This window comes from Malania oleifera, chromosome 12, assembly GCF_029873635.1.
Source record: "Malania oleifera isolate guangnan ecotype guangnan chromosome 12, ASM2987363v1, whole genome shotgun sequence".
NCBI lineage: Eukaryota > Viridiplantae > Streptophyta > Magnoliopsida > Santalales > Ximeniaceae > Malania > Malania oleifera.
In genome coordinates, this window is record NC_080428.1 from 8,957,611 (window position 1) to 8,985,371 (window position 27,761).

General features: G+C 36.5%; 1 long non-coding RNA gene across 1 annotated transcript; it reads left to right on the plus strand.

Annotated features, from left to right (window-relative positions):
* Nucleotides 1–24,339: 24,339 nt before the first annotated feature.
* LOC131144408 (uncharacterized) lies at nt 24,340–27,547 on the plus strand. The gene is made up of 2 exons (XR_009133814.1): nt 24,340–24,872; nt 27,161–27,547. It is a non-coding gene; the product is annotated as an uncharacterized LOC131144408 (long non-coding RNA).
* Nucleotides 27,548–27,761: the final 214 nt, after the last annotated feature.

Consider the following 27,761-nt stretch of genomic DNA (forward strand, 5'->3'; position numbering starts at 1 on the left):
GGCAGTTGAAAAAATATGAAAAGAACTACCCTACTCACGATTTGGAATTGGATGCGGTTGTACACATACTGAAGATTTGGAGACATTACTTATATGGTGAGAGATGTGAAATATTCTCCGATTATAAGAGCTCAAAGTATTTCTTTAAACAGAAAGAATTGAATATGCGGCAAAGGAGGTGGTTGGAACTCATTAAGGATTACGACTGTACCATCAGTTACCACCCAAGTAAAGCAAATGTGGTGGTTGATGCTTTGAGCCGTAAATCAGAAGATGTAGCACAACTAGCAGCAGTAGTTCAGCACCCAATTCATATGGACTTGGAAAGGCTCGGTGTGGAATTAGTGGAGGATGATCCTTAGGCGCTTATTGTTAGTCTGGTTGTACAACCTATACTATATGAAAGAATTAAAGCTACTCAAGGGGATGATCCATAATTAGCAGAAGTAATAGCCAGAATATAAGATGGTTAGGGAGAAGAATTCAACATTTCTGGCGATAGGACTTTGAGATTTCGCACCAGATTGTGTGTACCTGCAGATAACGGCATCAGGAGGATGATTCTAGAAAAAGCACACATATCCTTGTACACTGTTCATCATGGCAGTACGAAAATGTATAGGGATCTGCAGGAGTATTTCTGGTGGAGTGGCATGAAGAGGGAAATAGTAAAATTTGTGCAACAGTGCTTGACATGCCAGAAGATTAAGGATGAGCACTAGAGGCCGGCTGATCAGTTGCAGCCACTTTTCATTTTTGAGTGGAAGTGAGACCACGTATGCATGGATTTTGTTACTGGGTTACTGCCAGCGCCTCATGGTCAAAATGCCATCTGGTTAATTATTGATAGGCTGACAAAGACAGCTCATTTCCTGCCCATTAGTGTTAGCTACCCTATGAACAGGTTAGCAGAGATTTACATACAAGAGATTGTTCGATCCCATGGAGTGCCGGTATCCATAGTCTCGGACCGTGATCCACAGTTTACATCGCGGTTCTGGAGGAGCTTGTAGGAGGCATTGGGGACTCAGCTAGCATTCAGCACCGCTTTCCATCCTTAGAAAGGCGGTCAGACAGAGACAACGATTCTGATAATTGAGGATATGTGGCGAGCATGTGTGTTGGATTTTGGGGTTAGCTAGACTCAGTATATGCTATTGGTGGAATTTTCCTACAACAACAACTACCAGGCTAGCATTGGCATGGCTCCTTATAAAGCACTATATGGTAGGAGGTGTTGTTCCCCTTTATATTGGAGTGAGCTGGGTGAGAGGCGAGTTTGGGGATCAAAAGTAGTACAGCAGGCGTGCGATAAAGTTTGACTCATTTGAGATAGAATTAGTGCAGCACAAAGTCGGCATAAAAGCTATGCGGATACTCACCGCCTAGAATTGGAATTTGAAGTGGGAGACCATGTATTTTTCAAAATAGCTCCGTTAAAAGGGGTTATGAGGTTTGGGAAGAAGGGTAAGTTGAGCCCTAAGTTTATTGGCCCATTTGAGATACTCGAGAAGATTGGGCCAGTTGCCTATTGGTTGGCTTTACCACCTTCTCTATTTAGGATTCATAACATATTTCATGTTTCTATGCTAAGGAAATACATCACAGATCCTTATCATATTATCAGCTAAGTAGAATTGTAACTTAGTGATGATCTAGCATATGAGGAAGCTCCAGTGCAGATCCTAGATTGGAAAGAACAAAAATTACGCAATAAGAAGATATCATTAGTAAAAGTCCTATGGATGAATCAGGCGATAGAAGAAGCTTCTTGGGAGCTTGAAGATGAGATTAGGCAAAAATACCCCCACTTGTTTAGTGGGTTATAGTAGTGATGTGTAAATTGTTGACTCTATGAGTCCAATCCGATTTTGATAATGACAAATCACTTGGTATTTGATCTGTGCATTGAGTTTGTGAATAGGAACTATATTAAGCATGCACGGAAGGATAACGAGTCATGGAAGTCACAAAGTAAAGCTAACAAATCTTGGCAAGATCCATGGAACTCAAAGAGTAGGAGAATCAAGATGCAAACGGCAAAGTTCAAGAATATCTTGGGAATGGGTATTTAAAACTCATGTACTTACATTTTTGTATGATTTAATTTGAAGCTCAACATAACTTAGAATGATTTTAGGATTCATGCATTTCATGTACATCATTAGGAAACTTCCATGGACTTAGAAATGTTTTTAAAATAATGAAAAATTTGTTTTATAAAAGACCCAAGAAAAGGAGCAAAGCAGATTTTTAAGTTAGGAAGGAAAAATTGAGAAAAAGGGCACTTCGGTAGCCTGAACTCAACTTCAGTCGCCTAAAGAATTCTTCGGTTGCCTGAAGATTAAGTTCAGTAGCCTGAAGAATTAATGGGAAACACAGAACCTGGCAGAGGCACTTCGGTCACCTGAACTGAGGACCTCAGGCGCCTGAACTTGCCACTTCAGGAACCTGAACCCTAGTTCGGTTGCCTAAAGTCGTGGGAAAGTTTAAAAATTGGATTTTTATTAAAAGGACTCACGAGCTATTTCATTGATCCTACAGTTGAGATCAATCCTAAGGGTAAGACACGATATATACTGAATATCTAAACCCTAGAATAAAGGTTAGACACACAAGAAAGAGAAGAACACACCTTGTTGAAAGAACATTGAAAATTTGCTCCTATTGCTATACGATTGCCTACACTTCAATCTCTAATCTTCGAGCTTTGGAAAATCAACTCAGATTCTCAAGGGGAACTTGTTTACTCAACTGTACTTCAATCTAGTATTGAGGTTTGATCTTTCAAGTTATTACTCTAAAGAACTTTTCATCTCATTACGTGTTCTTGATTATCATTAGAAAAGTTTTGATCTTGAGTGTGCATATACGTATAAAAATTGATTTTTGAAAAGATCATTACTTGAGAAAGCTTGTTTTGCTTGGTTGATTGGTTTTTGATTCAAGAGTATAAATATACATATATATATATATATATATATATATATATATTTCATAGAGCTTATTATTGAAAAATCTATTTTGATTTAAAAGATTGATCTTGAAAGTGCTTATACATTTACATAGTTATTCTAAACAAAATCATTACTTGAGTTAGGATGTGTGATTAATTGAAAGGTTTGATTCAAGTGTGTGTTCGCTAAAGGACCTATATTTTAGGTATATTAACGCTTGATTAAATATCCTCGGTTCTTATAACTATACATTTTATTAAGGGATATTTTCTGAAAAACAATATACTCAGTTTGTGATTGAATACTTGAAAGAAAACTTTGTGAGTTTGATTGATTTAATAGTCAAGAAAAAGTTTTTATTCATAAGTTCACATCAAATATATTTTGTGCATTTTTGCAAAGTGAACTAAGAACCCTAGTATGCTCCAAAACATTTTAAATATATCATTACTTTGGAGTTTTGGTTAAAGAGGTAAATTGTGTGTTGAAGCATTTCATTCATAAAATGATGTTATCGTTTCATTCATACTGAGCTTCAAGTTTTATCATATGATTATGTATTAGGACTTTGAATTGTACTCACCAGCTTTTGTTAGAGCAACATTGAGTGTTTGCAGATTTGAGCCTAAATTGTAAACACGGTTCGGGTTATGAACCGGGTGTGAGGAGGAAGTTGTACCTCTTGTAAGTAGCCGATTAGGAGGAAGTTGTATCTCTTGTAATCAGCGGATTAGGAGGGAGTTGTACCTCTTGTAAGCAGCGGATTATAAGGGAAGCTCCGTCCCAATTTAAGGAGCAGTGATTATAGTGGAATCCTTGAGTGGGTTGCTCAAGGTGAGGACGTAGGCTGGGTTGGCTGAACCTCGTAAAATCGCAGTTGCATTCTCTCTTCCCTTATCCTTTTTATTTTCCGCATCGTATTTCAATTTCCAGCTTGCTTGTGTTTGTTGAATAACTTTACATGCACTTAATTGGGTAAAAAGGAATTCATTGATTTAGTAATTCAAATCAACATCAAATTGTAGCCATTAATTAGTTAAACATATAAATAGGGATTGATTGGTAAATAAGTTTGAAAGAATTTTTGAAATACCCAATTCACCCCCCCTCTTGGGATTACACCTTAATCAACATAAATTAAGTAGTGATAAATTTTTTTTTATACAATGTAATTGTAATGTAGAGTATAGGATAGGTAGTATTTTGGTTTTGGGGTAATCTTCCTTTATAGTTGTAATCTCCTAAGACTACCCATGTAACCCAAGAAATTTTATTAGGGCCTCATCGACGAACACAGGGGATTCATTGACAAGGGTACAAGAGGGTCTTGCCGACGAGGACATGTTTCGTCAACGAGAATATACTGAGAGGTTGTTCCTAAGCTCTAAATTTCGTCGATGAGAAGAAGGTGTTCGACGACGAACCTTCTTCTTCGCCTTGTCTATAAGATGACATGGCTCATCGACGAAGCCACAGTATAAATAGTGTTAAACGAGGATTTTTACGCAGAAATTCAGTGGGACTCTCTCTCTCTTCTCTCTCTACGGTTCCTACTCTCTCTCTCTCTCTCTCTCTCTCTCTCTCTCCTCTATTGGCCCCGTCGACCGTCAGATCAATGATCTGAGGCCACCATGACACTCTTGGGGAAGTTCTCCCTATGTCTGCCGGAGTGGAACGGGTGGGACGAAGTTGGATTTCATCCCCGATTCAGGGTAAGGTCTTTTTGCCAAAATTTGACTTTCCAGCAGTTGTAGGAAATATAGTAGGCGAAGAAATAGTAATATTTTGTTTTGAAAAATATTATTTCCAGGGTATTAAGTGGGGAGCCCTACGGGTGTGAGCCTATTATAGTAGGGGATTTTTAGCAGGAATCAAGTAAGGGAAATATGTTATGCTAGGTAGTTCTAGTATGTTTTCAGTATAAATTATACGTTTTTACCAGATTATTATTCACAACAGAAATTTATATGGTTTATTTATTATGTTTAATATGTTTTAAATTACTGTGTGACTTGAGAATATATATATAGTATAGTATAAAGACATGTTTTATAGTAATTTTCAGGATTATGTTTTACAGAATATATAGATAGCGAACATGCTTTATAATATTTTTTTCAGAATACCATGATTATACAGTTTACAATACCATGACATTCAGATTTACAATTTATTTCAGAAATACAATTAATATAGTTACAGTTTACTACAGCGTCATGGTTAATACAGTTATTACAGAATCATGGTAAAACAGATAGTTTGTAAAGACCCGAAAATTTAAAAGGATTAAAATAATATAGAAAAATAATAATAAATAAAATTACAGATAAAGAAATAAAAGGAATGACGTGGGAAAAGAGAAAAAAAAATTAAAATTAAAGAAATTAAATTAAATTAAGATAAATTAAATAATTAAATAACTAGTTGTTAAATTAAATTTCATTGTATTGGATTTATAAAAAAATAATAATAATTAAAATAAGATATATATATATATATATAAAGTTACTGATAGAAAGAAGAGATAAGAAGAAAGAAGAAAGAAGAAGGAAGAAGAAGAAAGAAGCAGAGCTGCACGCTGCCCCCCCCCTTCTCTAAAAAATTTCCTACGTGTTCGTCTCTGTCTCTCTCCTTCTCTCAATTTCTCGGCGAGGTTGCGACCGATCGGGAAACGGAAGGTGCCATTAAAATCTTGGTTCCGCTGCCGACATTTCTACTGGAGCAGATTTTTCATGGGAAAGGCTTAGGCACTGCTCCTGGGGAAAGGTAATTTTTTCCCAATTTCTCAATTTCACCATTAATACGTGATTAAATCGACAAACGAACACCACCACGGGGTCCTAGTCGTCCTTATCATCATTTTGACGTAGGTAATTTGTCAATTGGAATTTTTTAGGCCTTACTCCAAAGTGAGAGTGGGATTTGGGAAATTTGGCAATTTGGCTAAATTTAAGGGTATTATTATTTATTTAGGAATTATGACCCTAGGAAATATTTAAATAATATTTTATTCAAGAATAATTTATTGGAATTAGGAATTTAATTTCAGGGTTCGGGTGAGCGCCGCAGGTATTTTTCGGAATCCTTGTTAGCGTAGTTCAAGAAACCAGGTAAGGGGAAAAATATATACTAAATCAGAATTTTATGAATTTAATGGAAAAATAAATTGTGTTATATGTACGTGTATATGTTTCAGTATGGGTAAAATGCCAACTGTTTAAATTATATTTTTTTCGAGTTTAGGGCTGTTTATTAGATATGTATGTGTGAAAATGAACTGATGAAAGTGGAAAAATATTTTTAGAATATTTATGTAAGATATGAAGGTATTTTTAGTATATAAACATTAAATATTGGTTGGCTTATTTTACAGGCAGTGTATGAATTTTACTATTAAATTGTGTGGCATGCGAATTTGTGCAAATATATGTTAAATGTATGAGATGCATGTTAAGTAAAGCCATGAAAATAAAATACGATATGGACAATGTTGCATGTGTGTGTTAATGCAACCATGTAAACAGCTGAAAGATGTTGGGTAAAACATCTAAAAGTGGCTGGGTAAATGTGTCACAGCTAAAAGTGGCTGGGTAAATGTGTCATAGTTGAAAGTGGCTGGGTAAATGTGAAACAGCTGAAAGTGGCTGGGTAAATGTATAACAGCTAAAAGATGCTGGGTAAAACAGCTGAAAGATGCTGGATATGAAATGAAATGAAATGAAAAGGGAAATGAATGAAATGGAAATGAAATGTGCAATATGAACAATGTAAAATGGGAAAGAGTCACTTAAAGTGAAATGCAATGCAATGTTAAGTCATGAATATGAACAGATGTGTATGATTGAATGATGATAAAAAGAATGATGTATTATGATGTTAGAAATATGTATGTATGTAGAACATGTTACGATTGGGCGAGACGTACCTTTCGCCTGAGGGCTTGCTGAGTAAGGCGAGTGCACTAGTAGCTACAGATGTGGCAGTAGCCACATAACGTATTAGGGCAGAGGGAACCTACTTGTATGGGTGGGTAGATTTCCCTATCCTTAGGGCCTTTGCCGATAAACTTTGGTATGAACTATGTGAGTACGAGATCAATTTAACACTTGAGGGCTTATTGAGTAAGGTGAGTGCCCTGGTATGCTTAAATTGTGACCTTTGGGTTGCCTAAGTATCAGAGTAGAGGGGTGCTACTTGTATGGGCGGGTAATCACCCCTATCCTCGGGAAATCTCGTGGGTTAAACATTTGCATGTGTTTGATTAGGATCAGGGAATGATTTCAGAAATTATGTTAACAATTTTCAAATGTTAAATATTATGTTGATTATAAACTCATGTTGGCCACACACTGCTTTAATATATGGTTTCTTCCCTTACTGAGATGTGTCTCACCCGAATATAAATTTTTTTTTTTTTCAGGATTTCATCGAGATCGAGCTTAGAGAGCTCGAGGTTCTATAACATTATTGGGAAATAGTAAAAGAAAATGGTATATTTCTATGTTAATTATGAAACGCAAAAATTTATGTTTTACGTCCTTATATTTTAAGTCTGTGGAGAAAAGAAAGTTTGTGAACATACTAAATTATTTTGGGAGTTATGTAGATTTATGGAAATGCAGGTGTTGGATGATTTAATATGGATTATAGTTAGAATTAGTAAACTCTGGTATTATGTTATATGGAGATTATGATCATGTTTTTCCGCTGCGTATGTTATGTTAATTATGGAATATGATTTATCAGAGATTTTATCAGGTTAAATGTGCCGGACCCGGGTTTAAGGGTTCGGGGCGCTACATAGTTGTATATAGAGATGTATTATGTAGTATCAGACCCTGATGGACCATTATAGATACAGTTTACCAAGCACGGTACCGTAGCTATATACAATTCAGAGTGCAACCACATATTCAAATAATACGTGGCAAATAAGTTGATCGTGCCTATGTTGTGGACAGGCTCCCCATCATATATAGGTTGAGGAGGGCCGATCTGACTGACGAAATATAGTGGTTTGTCTTGGTAGGCCAGCCAGTGATAGATCCCGCCTACGGGCCGCACAACCCTGTCATGAGGGGTTAAATCATGACATACAGTTATCCACAGGAAAGTTTTTCAGTATTTATATGTATATACAGTTTACAGAAACAAAGGATGTACTTATGTATATTAGATGCATTATAAATAGAAAATTTATAAAGACAATTATGTTAAGCAACGTGAACAAGGTGGTATTATATATTATTTGTACCTGTATTCCCAAATTCAGTTATTCATGATTTTATAGAATCAGATTTTTATAGAAATGTAATTCACTTGCCACACACTAGCAATAGCATATTTTTCAGGTGATCCAGTTAGGCGAGCAGATCAGGCAGCAAGTAGAGGGACAACAGTACCGACCTGTTAGAAGGGTGAGTCTTTTGGGGTAGAAAATATTTTTGTATAGCCCTATTCAGTTATATACGTGTAACTTGAGGATAATCTAGCTCTCTGGTATTGTAAGATATTTGTGTATGGTTGTGGATATATGACTACAACTTCTTGTTGCTTAGGTGCATAATTAAACCTAAAATGAAGAGTATCAGAGCAGTGTAATTTCAGCTTATATGTGAATAACAATATATATGGAAAAAAAATAAAAATTTAAATTATAGTAGGTCGTTACAAGAACACTCATCAACAAGCCCGTGAGCTCATTGATGAGTTTCAGAATAGCCCAAATTGTCTTGGTTAATTCTCATCAACGAGACATACATACTCGGTGACAAGTTTCTGAAGATCTCTCATCGATGAGAAAATCCTACTCGTCGACAAGCACCTGCTTGTACCTCTTTACAATTTCTTTTCCCTTTTTCTTCTAAATTTTTCTTTCCCCTCTTTTTCTTTATTCCTTATTTATCTTTTTCAGCTATTATTTTTCCCAATTATTTTATCATTAAAATTTTTTGGGTCATTACATTCTTCCTCCTTTAAGAAATTTCGTCCTCGAAATTTTACCTACTAATCATTCTTTCACATCATTAAAATTCATTAAGTCATACAATTGAATATGTATATCACCCAAATCCCTACACTATTTACAATTAATCACATCATCATATATACTGCTCAATCATCCATAACTGAATTAATTTATAATTTCCTTAATCTTAAACCCATACCTGCTTCTCTGATGGCATCCTCCTCAGCTTAAAGTGTATAGTTGGGGTGGAACACCTTTTCCAAGTGGTACCTGTTGTTTTCTTCGATCGTGATTCTGGACAGATACCATAGGCAATGGTTCCTGACAATTTTTCTTGATATGCCCCGACTTACCACATCTGAAACAATTCGGAGTGCCAAACCATCATTCACCCCTATGCCTTTTATTACAGTTATGGCATATGGAGTCCACTACCTTTTTACCTTTCTTCCCTGATCCCTAACTGGTCTTAAACTGAAAACTAAATGGTGTAGGCGTCCTCTTTTGGTTTGAAGGTTTTGTGCTCCTCTGGATACTCTTTTCTAGCACCGAAGTCTTATCAACTAATTTTGATAAAGTCTGAAGTTGAAACCCCACCACCAACTCGTATATTCTGTGCCTCAGGTCTTTTTCAAATTTTCTGGCCTTCCTTGCCTCGTTCGGGATTAGAAATGGTGCGAAGCATGATAGCTCCACAAATTTCATTGCATATTCTACAATGGTCATATCCCCCTGGGATAGATTAGCAAACTCCTCAATCTTTTCCTCTCTAATAGACGAAGGAAAATACCTATTAAAGAACAGTTCCTTGAATCTCTCCTAAGTAAGAGCTATCTTTATTAGCCTTTGGTCCTCTAGCAGCTTTGTAGAAAGCCACCAGCGTTTCGCCTCTCTTGTCATCTTGAATGCAACATAACGGACCTTCTGCTCGTTTGTGTAATCGAGTACAACCATGATCTCCTCTATTTTCTATACCCAATTCTCCACAGCCACTGGATCTGGTCCTCCTACAAAAGTCGGAGGGTTCATCCCCATAAACTCTTTAATGCTGCAGCCCTGACCTACAAGTGGATAGTTATGTTCTTTAGGATTCTTCTTCATCTCTACCCTAACTTGACGGACTATACCTCACAGCGTCTTGGAGGTATCAACTTCCTATTCATTGGAAGTATCTGAACCTTCCCTTCCTTCAGCCTCTACATCCTCATTTCTAGGATCCATCTTGAAAATAGGACAGAAAAGAGATAAGAATTCCATCTCATAACCCCAAACAACATAATCATTAAATTAAATCCAATAAAAATCCAAAATCTCCATATAAGGACCAATCTCACAGCTAAGAAACATCACCGTTGATGGATTTACTGTGGTTTTCTGAAACCGTCGACTAAATCAAAAAATCATAGAAGTCCGTCAAGGGATTTCTGCCTCCAAGTTATAAGACAAAATCCTATACTTCCCTATACCAAAACTACTTCTCAATGCCTAACCTATTCATCTAGTATCCCTATCCAAACTGTTTCTTATACTCTGGTATAAATAATTTCCTAAGTTCTCAAAATCCCAAAATCATTGCTCTGATACCAAAATGTAACGCCCCGAACCTGTAAACCCAGTCCGGTGTGTTATACCTGATTAAATCCTATTAATCCATAATTAAATCATACATATGCAGCGGAAAACATAACTATTATCCTCAATCATAATATTAAATACCAGAGTTTACTAATTCTATCTGTAATCCACAATAGTCATTCATCACTTATATTCCCATATATATATATATATATATATATATATATATATGTATATATACATCTAAAAAATAATCAATATTCACAAACACCAGTATGTTTCACAACCATTCATACCTAAAAAAACTTTAAAACATAAACCCAAAATATCATCAAAATGTTTATACCCTTTTCTCGATCTATAACCCAAAATGCTATCAACCTCGAGCTTCTCTAGGATCGTTTACATGGTGGTCTTGAAAAGAATAAATTCGTAATCGGGTGAGACACATCTCAGTAAAGGAAATAAACGATATATATTAAAAACATTGTGTGGTCAACATGAGATTACAATCAACATTTTAATATCATTTGCAAACCATTAACATAAATTCTGAAATCATTTTCTAAACCTAATAATACACAAGCAAATATTTACCCACAAGACTACCCAAGGATAGGGGTGATTACTCGCTCATACAAGTAGCACCCCTCTACTCTGATATATTAGGCAACCCGAAGGTCACAACTGAAGCATACCAGAGCACTTATCTTACTCAGTAAGCCCTTAAGTGATAGTTTAATCTCATACTCACACAGTTCATACAAAACTTTACTAGCAAAGGCCCCTGTGAATAGGGAAATATTCTTACCCATACAAATAGTTTTTCTCTGCCCTAGTGCGTTATGTAGCCTATTGCTACATCTGATACTACTAGTGCACTCGCCTTTCTTAATAAGCTCTCTGGTGAAGAGTTTGCCCCGCCCTAGCGTAACACATTCTATTGGAATAAATACCTGATAATACCATAATACATTATTCTGTTTGTTGTTATTCAAACATCCATAGATGTTCATGTTCATAACTTTAGCATTTCATAGCATTTCACTTTACGTAACCTTTAACATTTTACATCGTTCACATTTCATATTTCATGTCCGTTTCATTCACATTTCCATTTCATTCATTTTCATTTCATTCATTTGTACTACAACTCCTTTTAGTTATACATCAGTTAGTCCACATAGATATGCGTTAGAATCCTCTAACACAACTCCTTTTTGCTGTCATCAATTAGTCTTAAACTCCTTTTAACTGTCATTGCATACATGGTTGCATTATCAAACACAAGCAACATGGTTTGTATAACATTTCATTGTCAATGCATTTCTTACATAGCCTACATCACATACATATAACATACATTTACACTTCATTACCATATGCTCATGCCACATAATTTTAGCAATATAATTCATACATTGCCTGTAAAATAAGCCAACCATCATTCAATGTTTATATACTGAAAATACCTTTCATTTCTTACATAGTTATCCTAAAAATATATTCCACTTTCATCAGTTCATTTCACATGTACATAGCTAACTAAGTAGCCCTAAGCTCAGAAAACATAATTTAAAAAGTTGGCATTTTATACCCACATGAAAACATATGTACATATATATAACATAGTCTATTTTTATTTAATTCATAAAAACCTGATTTAATATATATAACTTCCCCCTTACCTAAATCCTCGAACTACACCAACAAGTATCTCAAACTGATGCCTGTGATGCTCACCCAGTCCTTGGTTCAAAAACTCTTGTTTAATTAAATAAACCCCATATAAACTATTATTTCTACATTTTCTCAACTTAATAACCTTAAACAACCTTTTAAAAACCCAAAACTATAAATCCTAACCCTTACCTCAATTTAGGAGTGTTTCTAGAAATGCCCAATTTAGAAAACTGACCTACTAGATGTGTAGAGAATCTTCCCTAGAACACCATAGCAAACTCCGACTGTCGATTCAGGTTGAATCCAGGCAGGATTCCTAGAGAGAAGTGAGAGAGACGCGTTTAAAAAGAGAGAGCTGAAGGAAAAATGTTTTCCTTCACAAGAAAGTTACCTTAGATCTTTATATACTCATCCTTGCCACATGGACTCGTCGATGAACCACTGAAGAACACTAGTCGACAAGGCTGTGAGCTTGTCGATGAGTTTCAGAACAGCCCAAATCCTCTCGGTTAATTTTAGTCAATGAGACATACATACTCAGCGGCGAGTTTCTGAAGATCTCTCATCGATGAGAAAATCCTGCTTGTCGACGAGCGCTTGTTTGTACCCTTTAACAATTTATTTTTCATCTATTATTTTTCCCAATTATTTTATCATTAAAATTTTTTGGGTCATTACAAATATCACCTAGGAACACCTGACGATATTGATGGAAAGAGAGAAAAGGGAAGAGACCCATTTGCATATATTGGCCCTTGTTATCTGTGGTCTAATCATCTTTCCTAAAGAATTGGGGATTATTGATCAAGCTACAGTCTATTTCATGGCCCAAGTACAGAGTGGAGTTAACCCAGTACCTGGTGTCCTGGAAGAAACATTTCGATCTCTCAATGTTTGTAGGACCAAGGGGCGAGGAATATTAAGGTGCTGCATACCTTTTCTTTATGTTTGGATCATGAGTCACTTGCCACATGGCCAAAGTTCCTTTCGTCCCATATTCTCAACACTTCGAATCCCCTTAACTGAATTTGAAAAAGTCCAGTGGGTAGAGCAACCCAACAGGTTTGAATGGAACGCAGGATTGCGTAACCTGATGACTAGGGGACTTGTATGCAGGCACAATGGATGGGCTACCCCAGTATGATATATAGATGTGGGGGATTCCCGTGGGTTCCTTTATTAGGCCCATGGGGAGGGATAGCTTATGCACCTCCTATGTTCAGAAGGCAAACATGATCCTCCCAATTTATACCTATGAGTTATGGTTTAGCGGACTATGAGTTTGCTTATAAACGAAATAGGACCCAAAAGCGAATCAGAAAGTTTACGATATCATTGAGACATGTATATCTGGTAGACTTAGGCACTTGGGCCATGGAGACTCACGAAATCTATAACAATTAGCGTGCCAATAGAATTAATCCTCAAGTTAAAGAAATTCCAAAAGTTTTCACATGTCAGGCAGAATTATCAAGGGAGATTCAAGAGAAAAAATGGGAACAAGTAGGGGTGTACAAAATTTACCGAAAAACCGAGAATCGGATCGAAACCGAACCGTTTGAAGCTTCAGTTCGATTTTTCAGTTTCGGTAATTGGTTTCGATTTTGAACATATAAAAAGTAGATTTTCGATTTTGATTTTGGTTTCACTCAAAAACCGAACCGTAAAAACCGAAAACCGACTATAATTTTAAAATAATTATATCTTGGGAACTTTGATTACAAGTGCATGTGGAAAAAATAATTATACCTACATTGGCTTATACTTTCTTAAGGAGTGGGGAAGGATTTTATAAAAGAGGAATGAGAACCAAAACTTCCCATTTTGGCCATGTGGGATGAGTGCTATAGGGAAGAAGGACCGAACGAATAGCAGCCTGCAACAGTGCTACTACAAGTCTACCACACCAGGCAAGGCATCATCTTCTCAATCTCACGCTCACACAAACACACATGGATGGCAACGTATAACAATTGCAACGCCCACATCTCCAGTAACACCCACGCTCACGTTCACACAGACACACACAGCAACGCCCACGCTCACGCTCACACAAACACACACAACAACTGCAACGCCCACATCTCTGATTCTCCACGCCCATGCTCACACTGTCACACACAGGCACACAGCAATGCCCACGCTCACACCCGTCGCCCACGCCAGTCGCTCATGGTCACGCCCATGCTCACGCTCACACAGACACACATAGTAATGCCAGTCGCTCACGGTCACGCCCACGCTCATGCCCGGCGCCCACGCCAGTCGCTCACGGTCACGGACTCACGCTGACATTATCTTGGTGCTCTACTGCTTTGCCTGTCCCACATTGGTTGGAAATGGGAAGAAAAAATTTTCCTCACCCTATTTATTGAAGTTGGATCTGCTGAATCTCTTCCGTGCTGGGCTTTGCAGTCAAAGCCCTAAAGCTGTGGCCCAGTTGGCTATGGCTGGCTTCATATAATTATTTTTTTATTTTGTTAGTCTAAAATTTGGTAAAACCGAAATAACCAAATCGAACCGTAAAATAAACAGTTTGGTTTGGTTTTAAACCGACGGTATACGGTTCGATTGCGGTTTAGTAGTTTTAAAAATCGAGAGGTTCGGTTCGGTTGACGGTTTTGGCAATAACCGAACCGAACTGAACCGTGTACACCCCTAGGTACAGGAGAAAACAAAGTTGCAAGAAGAACTATGTTCCACATAAGAAAGAGTGACAGGAACTGAGATGGACTTTCAACGAATAAGGCAAAGGGAGCAAGGGTTGATTATCAAATACCAGAGGAATATTATTGAGAAATAAAAGTAAGATCGTTTCTAGTCAAATGATGATGACCTTTTCTATAAATCTTAGTAAAAGTAACTTATGTTGCATACATGGTCACACTTTTATGTATATATTTCTACATTAGCATACTACATTCATGCATTACGCATTCATACATTACACATTCATGCAACCATGCTCTAAAAGGGAGGGTTTTCTTTACAAAAGTGAAGAAGAAGCCTAGTTGATAGAAATTAATATTGAGACCACCACCCATTTTTACAACACCATACGATAGACCAAAATAATGAGTGAGCATTTGGAGAATAGTGTCATGGGCTTGGAACAAGGCCAAGAAGATATGGGCAATAATGTTAAGGACATTCAGACCTAGATAAGCAAGATGATGGAACAGCTAATGAATGCCAATAAGGGGAAGGTTGCCCAGATCCAAGATTCAGAAACAGAGTTAGTCCCTGCCCATGCCCCGAGATTCACTCCAGTTCATGGGTAGATTTCGGTTCCTCCTCCTTACACAATAGACAACTTATGCCAAGTGTGCAACCATTCATCCCAAAATTGCTAGCTCAAGGGTTCCTCGATGTATAGACTATAACGCCCCAATTTTTCATACCATTTTTTTTTCATATAAATAACACATATAATCATATATTGGTCACGTCAATCTCTGATACCACAATACATAATCCGACCCAAAAATGGGTACTAGATACACAATCATACTCATACACACAAACCTAATAGCGGAAGTCATTTCATATATATGCTTACCACAACGAATACACATACCAGAGTACTAACCATCCATATATACATGACTAACACATTCCCAAAAGAAGCACAAAATACTCTAGGGCAATCCTCCATCCTAGCTTAGTAATACTCACCCTGTCTACTCAGGGTATCAGCTCCCCTCTATCTCGAAGCTCTATCACCAGGTTTATCTCGTATCTTCTGAGAAAGTATACCATTTCCACAATCATAATCATATAGATATAAAATGCAAGCTTTCATAAGATTTTACTTTCATTTCCAAAACCATACACACGCAACCCATATTAAACCCCGGTTTGGTGGGTTATACCTGATAATATCTTGATAGATCATAATCTATAACATATGCAGCGAAAAACATAAATCATAATCCCCATATAACATATACCATAATATCAGAGTTTTCTATTTTCTATCTATAAATCCATAAAAACCAACCATCACCTGCATTTCCATAAATACATACATCTCCAAAACATTTCAGTATGTTCACAAACATTCCTTTCATAACTAACTTAAAACATAAAGACATAAAACATAAATTTTATACATCCTAAAATTAACTTAGAAATACACCTTTTTTTTTTTTTTTCTATTCCCCAATAATGCTATAAAAACCTTGAGCTCATAAAGTTCGATCTTGAGGAAATCCTGAAAAAGATAAATTCAAATTTAGGTGAGACACATCTCAGTAAGGGAAGAAACAATATATTAAAACAGTGTGTGACCAACATGAGTTTATAATTAACATAAAATTTAACATTTGAAGATCTTTAGTATAATTTCTGAAATCATTTTTTGGACCTAATCAATCATATGCAAATATTTAACCCACGAGATTACCCAAGGATAAGGGTGATTACCCGCCCATACAAGTAGCACCCCTCTGCTATGATATTTAGGCAACCCAAAGGTTGCAGTTAAAGCATATCAGGGCACTCACCTTACTTAGTAAGCCCTCAAGTGACAAGTGATAAATTGATCTTATACTCACACAGTTCATACAAAAGTTTATTGGCAAAGGCCCTAAGGATAGGGAAATCTATCCACCCATACAAGTAGGTTCCCTCTGCCTTAGTATGTTATGCAGCTACTGTCACGTCTGTAACTACTAGTGTACTCGCCTTACTCAGCAGGCCCTCAGGCGAAAGGTACGCCTTGCCCAATCGTAACATGTTCTACGTACATAAATATTTCTAATATCATAATACATCATACTTTCTATCATTATTCAATCATGCACATATATTCATATTCATAGCTTAACATTGCATTGCATTTCACTTTAAGTGACTCTTTTTCCCATTTGTATCATTCATGTTTCACATTTCATTTCATTGCATTGTCATTCCAATGTCATTTCATTGCAAAACATTTTCATTTCATTCCTTTGTACTATAGCTGGTCTTTAGCTATCATCAGTTAGTCCACATAGAAATGCGTTAGAATCTACTACACAGCTCCTTTTAGCTGTCATCAGTTAGTTTACATAGAAATGAGCTAGATTTGCTAACATGGCTATCTTTCAGCTGTCTTATATTTACATGGTTGTATTTAACATACACAGGCAACATTGTCCGTATCACATTTTATTCATAATGTCTTACTTACTTAGCCTGTATCTCATACATTTAATATTTATTTGCACAGAATCTCATGCCACACAATTTAACAATAAAAATTCATACATATTCCTATAAAATAGGTCAACCCACATTTAACATTTAATTATTGAAAATACAATTTCCATTTCTTACATAATTATCCAAAAAATTCCTTCCACTTTCTTCAGTTCATTTCCATAAATACGTAACTAAATAAGTGGTGTTAGGCTCAAAAATTATAGTACATGGTTGGCATTTTAACAATTCACACTAAAACATACATATAATATAACATAAATTATTACCTTTAATTTCATAAAATCTAATTTAATATATAATTCCCCTTACCTGGTTTTTTGAATTACGCCAACAGGGACTCCAAAAATACTTGCGGCGCTCACCCAAACCCTAAATCAAAAATCCTAATTTAATGCAATTAATCTTGAATAAAATATTATTTATAATTTCCTAAACCTATAAATTCTAAATAAATAAATATACCCTTAAATATAGTCAAATTACAAAATTTTCCAAATTAATTAATTCATTTCCCCAAAATACTACCCATCTAGCCTTCCCTAGGCTCCACACACCTCAAATTAACATTCAAACTAATATTTAACACTCTCACTTAATTTTCTAAATTATGCCGATGGGGCCCAAAATTACACCTGCGGCGCTCACTCGAGCCTTAAATTCTGAAAATTCTACTTCAACTTCAGGTGCTCAACATTTTAGTATTTCTAAATTAATCCTAATTAATTAAAAATAAGCCCCTTAATAACCCCCGTACCCCAAATTTGAGGTTTTGCCCACGACGACCCCACAGGAATTCCATCCCGTTAGACTTGTAGAGAATCATCCCTAGATTCTCGTGGTAGTCTCCGTTCGTCAATCAGACTTATATTTTGCAAGAAATTAAAGAAAAAGGGGAGCCTATGCCGCTCCTACTACCGATCCGCTTTGGTAGAAATGACGGCAGCAGAGAATGGAGTCTAGCGGTATCTTCTGATTCTCGATCAGGCAAAAATCCGCCACGAAATTGAGGAGAGAGGGAGAGAGAACGAGAGGAGAGAGAGAGAGAGAGTTCAATGGGGTGGGGGGGGTGTCCTACGCAGGATGCCTTCTCTGCATCCTTTATCCTTTTGAAATCCTCTTGAAGCTTCTACTTCAGGAGGTTATAATAATAATAATAATAATAAATATTAACAATAATATATTTTATTAATAAAAAAATAATTTATATATATATTTTAAATCTGATTAATTAATTAATTAATTATTATTATTATTATTATTTTTTGGGTTATTACATGGAATGTCTTACTTCGCTTTAATTAATTATATAATAACTCACGCTTTTTCATTTCCTATATCCATTTTAATTTTCATTTCCATTTCCATTTCCATTTCATATCTAGCTCATGAGTGTCGCTGTTACATCCGTGTCTGTAACTCATAGTTGCCCTGAGGATATCTCTCCACGTCATGCTTCCCCCCATGAATAGGGCTGTGTGGCCCAAAAGCTGGATCTAACTGCGGTTGGCCGACCCGGTTAGATCAAAATATCATCTCATATATTCCATGTCTGTAGTACGAGTGACCAGCCTATAGCCCTAATCCGGACTCAGTGGGCACAATGACTCTACTAAATAGCTCAGTCGACTGTCACGCCACACGCTCCACGAGTCCGTGTGGTTGCACTATCTCCACTAGCAACAGTACCATGCTCAATATCACAACCAATTATTAGAGTTTCCATATCCATCCATTAGGGTTATCACTACAACATACCCACAATCATTAGGCGGTATTTGCATTTCATCATTCACATTTTTGTACTCATATTTCAGAATTTCACATTTCAATTCTCACAATTCAATATACATATTGCAAAATTTTACATTGCAATATTTCCCATTCTCATATTCTCATATTCATATTTACATACCAGTATTCACATATCATTATTCTCATTGCAGCATTATCATTGCAATGTTCACATTTTTAGTAATCACAACTCATTTCATCATTTCAATGGTATTTCATTAATTCAATACTCATTTCATCTCATAATTACATATACATATCTCGTTTAACATAATTCACATTTCTCCATAAAACATTTCCATGTCTCATGTTTCATCATTTCTCAGAAGATATATTTTTCGATACATAATCACTTTTTATCATTTCCGCATTTCAAATTTCATATCACAATTCACATTTCATAATCTCATATTCTCAGAGTAAATCATTAACCCAGATTTAAACAAATCTCAATATAAATCATATGCCACACAAATTTCATCTAGTGTTTATATCATAATAAATTTCAGGTAAAATATAATAATACCATTTTCACATAATAACTTAATCAGTATTTCTCAAATCGATTGTAATAATTTATTCCCCTTACCTGGCTTATTGAGAGGCTCGTAAACACCCAAAATCTAACGCTACTCGGCGTTCACAACTTAAAAGCCTAAAAATCACATTTTTCCCAAATTAAACCACCCAGCTCCTAGAACATTTATCATTTATAAATCCCTAAACTCTATATACTCCAAATTAACTTAAAAACCCTTAAAGTATCTCACTTACCTTGGTTTTGGGATGCCCTGAAACTCCAACTTGAAAATCTACTCCACCTAGATTGCAGAGAATCTTCCCAAGAACCTCGTGGCTGTTCCTGATCGTCAAACCAGGTTGTAATGAAGCTGAAAACGAAGAGAGAAGGTGAGGGTTTTGGGATCTAGAGAAAGAGAGTGAGAGGAAAGAGAAAACGCTGCTGAAAATGAGGGTTTGTAAATATATAGGCCAGTGTTCGTTGACGAGTTCAAGTAATTCATTGACAAACCCATGAAGGCACTTCGTCGACAAGGAGGCTATTTCATCAACAAATCTGAAAATTTCCCAAAACTCACGGTATTTTCTCATCAATGAGACACATATTGTAATGACCCAAAGAATTATGGTATTTAAATAATAGAGGGCAGAGAGAAAAGAAATTGTAGATGAAATTCAACAGGGGCTGTTTGGGCTCGTTGACGGGGGCGCGTTTCGTCAACGAGGAAATATTGAGAGGCTATTTCTCAACCCTGAATTTCGTTGACAAAGAATAAACATCATCGACGAACTTCCTTCGTGACCTCCTCGATGAGGTGACGTGTCTCGTCGACGAAGGCCAGTGTATAAGTATGTTAAAACTAGATTTTTCAGCAGAAATCATGTGAGGAAATTCTCTCTCTCTCTCTCTCTCTCTCTCTCTCTCTCTCTCTCTCTCTCTCTCTCTCCTTACATCCTTTTCCCCTTTTTCTCTAAGATTTTGAACTGATTCTTCATCGGATCGACGATCTGAGGCTACCATGACACTCCTAGGAGAGTTTTGTTCAAGTCTGCTGGAGTGGATTGTTGGTGGGACTATATTGAATTTCTTTCCAGATTTAGGGTAAGGCTTTTTATTTAGAATTTGGCTTACTTATAATTATAGAAAGTGTAGTGGTCAAAGAAATACTAAGGTTTTGTTTTGCGAGATGTTGTTTTTAGGGTGTTGAACAGGGAACCTTGCGAGTGTAAGACAAGACATTGTAGAAGCTTTACAGAAATCAGGTAAGGGAAATATGCTATACTAGTAAAACAGTTATTTTCACTAGAAAAATATAATATTTGTTTATGGGTTTTCTAGAGTAGGAATTATATGATTTTATTGATTATGGTTAATGAGTATTATTTACTTGTGTGGCATGAGAAATACTGGTATGGTACAGTGTTCTACGCAGCTTTTACAGAATTATGAGTATACAGATTCATAGTATTATTTTTCATAGAATAAACAGTTTTAAATTACAGAATTACAGTTATTCAAATACACAGTTTATACAGATATACTGTTTTATTCAGAAATACAGTCTCTATAGTTTCATGATTCATAGTTATAGTATAGGAAGATGTTTTTTTACAGTTTTCATAAGTACCATGATTATACAATTTTACATAACCATGACATACAAAATTATAGTTTATACAGAATTACAGTTCATACAGAAATATAGTTATTTATAGCGTCATGGTTAATACAGGGTTTTACAGAATCATGGTTAATATAGTTGATACAAAATCATGATAAAACATATATATTTTATATAAAGATGTATTATATAGTATTAGACGCTGGTGGACCATTACAGATCAGTTCACAGAGCACGATACTGTAACTATTTACAATTCAGAGTGCAACCACATAACTCAAATAGTATGTGGATTTATAGCAGTCGATCATGCCTATGTTGTGGACAGGCTCCCTGTCAGTTAGGGTTGAGGAGGCCGATTTGACTTTCGGAGTATAGTGATTTATCCTCGTAGGCCAGCTAGTGATAAGTCTCGCCTACGGGCCGCACAACCCTATCATGAGGGGTTAAATCATGACATATAGCCATCTAAGGAATTTTTATTAATTATTATATGTATAATCAGATTTACAAAAACAGTGGATGTACTTATGAATATTAGAAATATTATGAATAGAAAAATCATGGAAATAGCTTTGTTAAGTATCACATATATGAACTATGCATTACTCTTATTATACATGTTTTCTCAAATTCAGTTATTTACAGTATTTCTAAATCGGGTTTTACGAATATGTAACTCATTTTCCACATACTAGCAATAGCATATTTCGTCTTACTGAGCATTGTCTCATCCCAATGATTTAATATTTTTCAGGTGAACCAATTAGGCGAGCAGATCAGGCTCGCAGATAGAGGGGGCTACTGTACTGCTCCATCAGAAGGGTGAGTATTTTTGGGAGGTTATTTTGTATAGCCTTGGTTTCAGTTGAGGGTATTTCTAGGAACAATTTTTTATGTATGTTTTGGAAATGGTTCAGACACTATGGTATAGTAATGTATTTATATGGTTATGGGTTTTTTTACTTCAACTTCTCGCTGCTTAGGTTGTTGTTGTGTCTCAGATTCTATAGGTCCTATCTGGACCATGATCATAGTTTGATTTATATTAAAAGGTAACAGAGTAGTGAAATTTCATAGTCTATATTTATAGGGAAAAAAATATGGTAGTAAAATCAGGTCGTTACACGTATACTCCATTGACGAGAATTGTAGGTATATTCGTCAACGAGGTCTTTGAGTACGTTGACGAATCCCTGCTGTTCTCCCTTCCCTTTTTCCTTCTCTTTCATTTCTTTTATTAATTTAATTTTTTGGTTCTCTACATAGACGCCCCTAGTGTTGTTCTCGGATCTAGGAATAAACAAAGAACATGTTTCCCAAACTGAAACGAGCGGAGGTATGATGTGATAGAAGAATGCCTTTGAGACATGGAAGGAACTGGCTAATTCAAATCAGTAGATGCTGTTAATCTTTGCCTAGTCTCGAGGGTGACTCTGCCACCCAAATTTAAAGTTCATAAGCTTGAAAAGTTCGATGGGACCAGATGTCCATTGAATCACCTCCACCTATATAGTCAAAAGATGGTGGCCTATTCTGACGAGGACAAGCTCTTCATACACTGCTTACATGAGAACTTGACTAGGGCAGCGGTTAGATGGTACATCCAGTTGGACAAGGCCCGAGTACGTACCTAGAAAGACTTGGCTTAGGCATTCATGACACAGTAGCGTCACATCTTGGAGATGTCACCTAATCGGACGACTCTACAGAATATGGAGAAAAAGGCCACTGAGACCTTCAAGGAGTATGCATACAGATGAAGGGAGGCCGAAATTTAGGTTTTGTCCTCATGTAGAAGATAGGGAGGCAATCTCATTGTTTATGAACACCCTAAAGGACCTATACTTTGGCCATCTTCTAGTTAGCACACCACATAGCTTCATGGATGTCGTGTCCATTGGAGAAAGGATCAAACTGCTATCAAAACAGGAAAAGCAAAAAGCATGAATTTAGGCTCTGGCCCGACCAAGAAGTGAGCCAAAAAGAAGAAAGAAGAAGAAGCCTAGACGATTCAAGGGCGCCTTTACCAAGAAGGTAGGAACCATTGGGAAAAGAAAAATTTTACTTATGAATCGGCGGTCAATCAAGCAGTGCGTTCAGGTGCATGACCCTAGATAATTTCCCCTGGGCCTAGGCTCGTACCAAGACAACAAGACACCCAAACACAGGATAGAGGCTTCAAATGAGTGGAGCCAACTCCTATGACATATTCAGAATTATTCCCTCAGTTAATTGAGAGAAAACTGATCTCGACCATCCCAGGGGCGCCCGTGCATCCTCCCTTTCCAAAGTGGTATGATCCTGATGCGGGATGTGCATACCATGCAAACTCACTCGGCTATACCTTTTGTAGACACCCCAATTTTAACCATGTCATCCTAAGGAGACCCCGCGTAGTAAAAGTTGACTTGAATCCTGGGAATGGGAGTCCTATTTTATCTCAAAATTGAGTCATTTAATTTCAAAAATTAAGTCCCAGTTATCGTTAATTTCAAGTCCCCGCATTGTAAAAAATGAGTTCCGGTCATGTTAAAAATTTAAGTGTAGGCTATTTTGAAAAAAAATTTGAGTTCTGGTCATTTTAAAAATTGAGTCTTGATCATTTTAAATTTAAGTCTCGATTACTTCAAATTTGAGTCCCGGTTATTTATTAATTGAGTTATTTTCAAAATTAATTTTTTTATTTTTATTTTTTTAAAAAACGGAGTCCGGATATCTTTAAATTGAGTCCCGATTATTTTAAACTGAGTTTTGGTATTTTTAAGTTGAGTCTTTCTGATTTTTAAATTTGAGTCTTTTAAATTTTTAATTGAGTCTTTTAACTTTTAAAATTGAGTTCTTTCAATTAAGTCACTAAAAATCGAGTCCCTTTTATTCATTTTATTAAATTGAATTTGGGTCCATTTGTCTCCGGGAAATCAAGTTCATTTTTTACCGGGCCTATCCTTAGTTGATTGGAGGAATAATATTAAATAAAAAGGCTTTTGTAGCATGGGCCATGCAGCCCATGCAATGTCACACACAGCTGTCGCACATGACACAGCCACAAGATCTTCACCACCACCTAGCCATCCCACGACCATAAGATCTCACACCACCTCTCCCTGCACCACCATCATCATCATCTCCGGTCACCCTCACATCGCTACACCACTAGTCAACGGTCGGCACCTGAGAGCCTCGTCATCCTTACTGCCTCTCTCCCACTCTACCAGCACAGATCCGAACCCAGCTCTCCCATTTCTAGCCCTCTCCGATTCTCTATGAGCACGCCGTAACCATCTGCAAGTACCACCGTATTAGCTCCGGCCATATAATAGCCGTCAGCGTTCTCTGCCATACCACCGTCACCATCGTCACCCTTGCCTGCAGACCAGCCAAAGAACTTGCTCCCATGATAGCAGTGGTAGTCCTTCATACAGCCGCACCGGGGAAACGCCATAGCCACGCGAACGAATCTCCCTATCTCTCCCACTTTCATTGCTTGAACTAGCGCCATTGTCTGTCACCAGCATTGTCGTCTCGCACTAGCTCCGGTGGCCTCCTATAGTAAGTCTCCTGCTGGCACACCACACATACACACTGCACGCACCACACACACAACACTATGCACACACACTTTAACACACATGCACGTCCATATTTTTTTTTTCATGCACAAATTTATGCACCCATACACACACTTTAACACTCATGAATGCACACAACTTTTTTACACCCATATACGCACATCATACATACACTCATACACTGTCCACATACTCTGCACACACACTGTTATCACACACCAACTCTGGCAGCACCCTCCTGCTATGAGTTCACTGCATGCTAACCTGCACACACATGCGTGTATATATATATATATATATATATATATATATATATAAATATATATATGTAGGTTTTAATATTTGAGGGTTAAGTTTTATTGTATATTTGTTATTGTATATTATTATTGTGTTTCTCTTTATTCACTTTTTTGTTGGTAGTAAATAATTAATAGTGTGGCTATGGGACTTTATTTTTATTATATTTACCTTTAATATTCATGTAATATTGTTGATGTAGAAACTCGAACCCGAAAAATAAGGAAATAAATAAGAAAAGGAAAAAGGAAAAATTTTAAAAGGGAAAATAGCATGCCTCGTTGACGAATCCCCTGTTTTCGTCGACGCTGTGCTTCGTCGACAAAGTTCAGGTGTTGTCGATGAAGAGATCCCGAGAGGAAAGTTCAGGTTAGGGTTCATCGACGAACCTCTTCCTTCATTGACGAACGTGCTTCTACGGTTTGTCGACGAAGGTCCCATTTTGTCGATGAATTGTGCCGGTCAAAGGGTTATAAATAGAATTTTAGATTGCTTCTTCATTAAGAAGACATAATTTCTCTCTCTCTCTCTCTCTCTCTCTCTCTCTCTCTCTCTCTCTCTCCCTCTCTCTTTCTGACCCGTGCCCCACTCCCTTCTCTCTTCAGTTTCTCACCATTCATCGACCGAATCGACGATCGGAAGCCACCACAAGGGTCTAGGGGCGATTTTCTACAAGTCTAGTAGAGTGGATTTTTGATCGGGCCTTTCTAGGCACCACTCTAAAACTAGGGTAAGTAGGGTATTTTAGGGTTTTATTGTTGATTTGGAGCATATGAGGCCTAGGAAACGCTTAATGAGAAATATTCTATGTGTTGAGTTGATTAGTTTGGGAAAAATGTAATTTTAAGGTTTTGATCTTCAAACGTTGCAGGGCGTGGATTTAGGGTTTTTAGTAAGCCAGGTAAGGAGATTATATCATGTTAGTTAATTTTGAAATATGGACCGTTTAAATTGTGACATGTGATTTTCTAAACGAATCAGGTATCTGAAAAGGATGGTTTTGATTGTCATATGTTTTGGGGAAAATTTAAATGGTTGGTTTGAAATCTCCTATTTTCTATAAAATAAATAGTTTAAGTTAAATAAAACCCTGGAGATGTTTAGACCCTATTTTAAGAAATTTATGTTTTTCCCCGTCAGTTTATTTATTTATGATCTATCAGATAAAAATTGTGTGGCATGAGAATAGTTTCTAAATGGTATATATGAGTAGAATGTTTTTACTGATAATACGAGATATGATATGATGGCTGGGGGCCGAGATTTGATACGATGGTTGGGGGCCGAGATTTAACATGACTGCTCAGGGCCAAGAGTTAATAAATGACAGGTTTTATATGAAATGAGAATAAACTAGTTTTTATTATGTAAATTGTCATTTACTATTCTAGAGCCCTATGAATATGAAATGTGATGTTATGAGCATGGTACCGTAGCTATATGTTGGCAGGGAGTGCAATCACATTGGGATGATAGTGTGATGATAGATAGATGATTCGGTGACCTAGGCCACTGTACTACTCCGAGGTTTCTACTGGGGGGGGCCATCCGAGGTAGTTCCGAATGACCATAGGTAGACACGATCGTACTTACTACCTTTTTTGACCCAGCTATGGTTAGTCGGCCAGGAGCTGAGTCCAGCCTTCGGGTCATATAACCCGTCATGGGGGGAAGCATGTCGTATGAGAATATGATAGCATGATGACGCTAATACAGCAGTCTAGGTTGTATCTTTTGTGCATATATAAGCAAATTTACTATAAAAGGGCTATACTGAGCTGACAATTTATTATTAAGAAAGTATATATTTCCAGATATACTGATCAGTACAATTATAAAATGTCATTTCATATACAATTAAATAATGAAAGTTTTATATTCACTTGAGAACTCATGCTAGCAACATACTGATATTAATATAATCCATCTTACTTAGAAGTGTCTCACCCCATTATACAAATTATTTTTCAGGTTCTCGAGGGAACTGTACCTAGCTTACCTCGGGGTTGGGATTTGACTTCTGGGAGTGGTTATCATAACTGGTGAGATACCAGATGTCTTCTTTTGTTATTTTGGGATTGTAATATACAGGCAGACTGTGTATGTGTGTATTTGGGAACAGATAGAACTTTGGTAAAGTGGTGGTTAGATGTTTTAGAATTCTTCCATTGTATGGTTTAATTTTAGTAATGGCAGGTGCACCTAGGATTTCCTGGTTAGGGCAGGTTGCATCTATATATGCTTCAGTTGGTATAAGAGAGTTTATATGTTTTACACTAGCATCTCGGACCCACGTGGCGGGTCGAGGCGCTACAGTTGATGTTTTAATATTTAAAGTTTAAATTTTTGTTGTCTTAATCTTTTGTATTATTTCATTATACTAATTCTTTTATATCGTTATGTACTAGTTCTTTATTCATTGATTGTAATGTCATGTTCGTTATTGTGATATATTGGCTCTATATTCACTGCTTGTGTATTTAGGGTTTTGACTATCATGATATACAATATTTACGTATTATGATATAGGGTATTAATATTATATTATTTTCTTTATTTTTCATACTATATT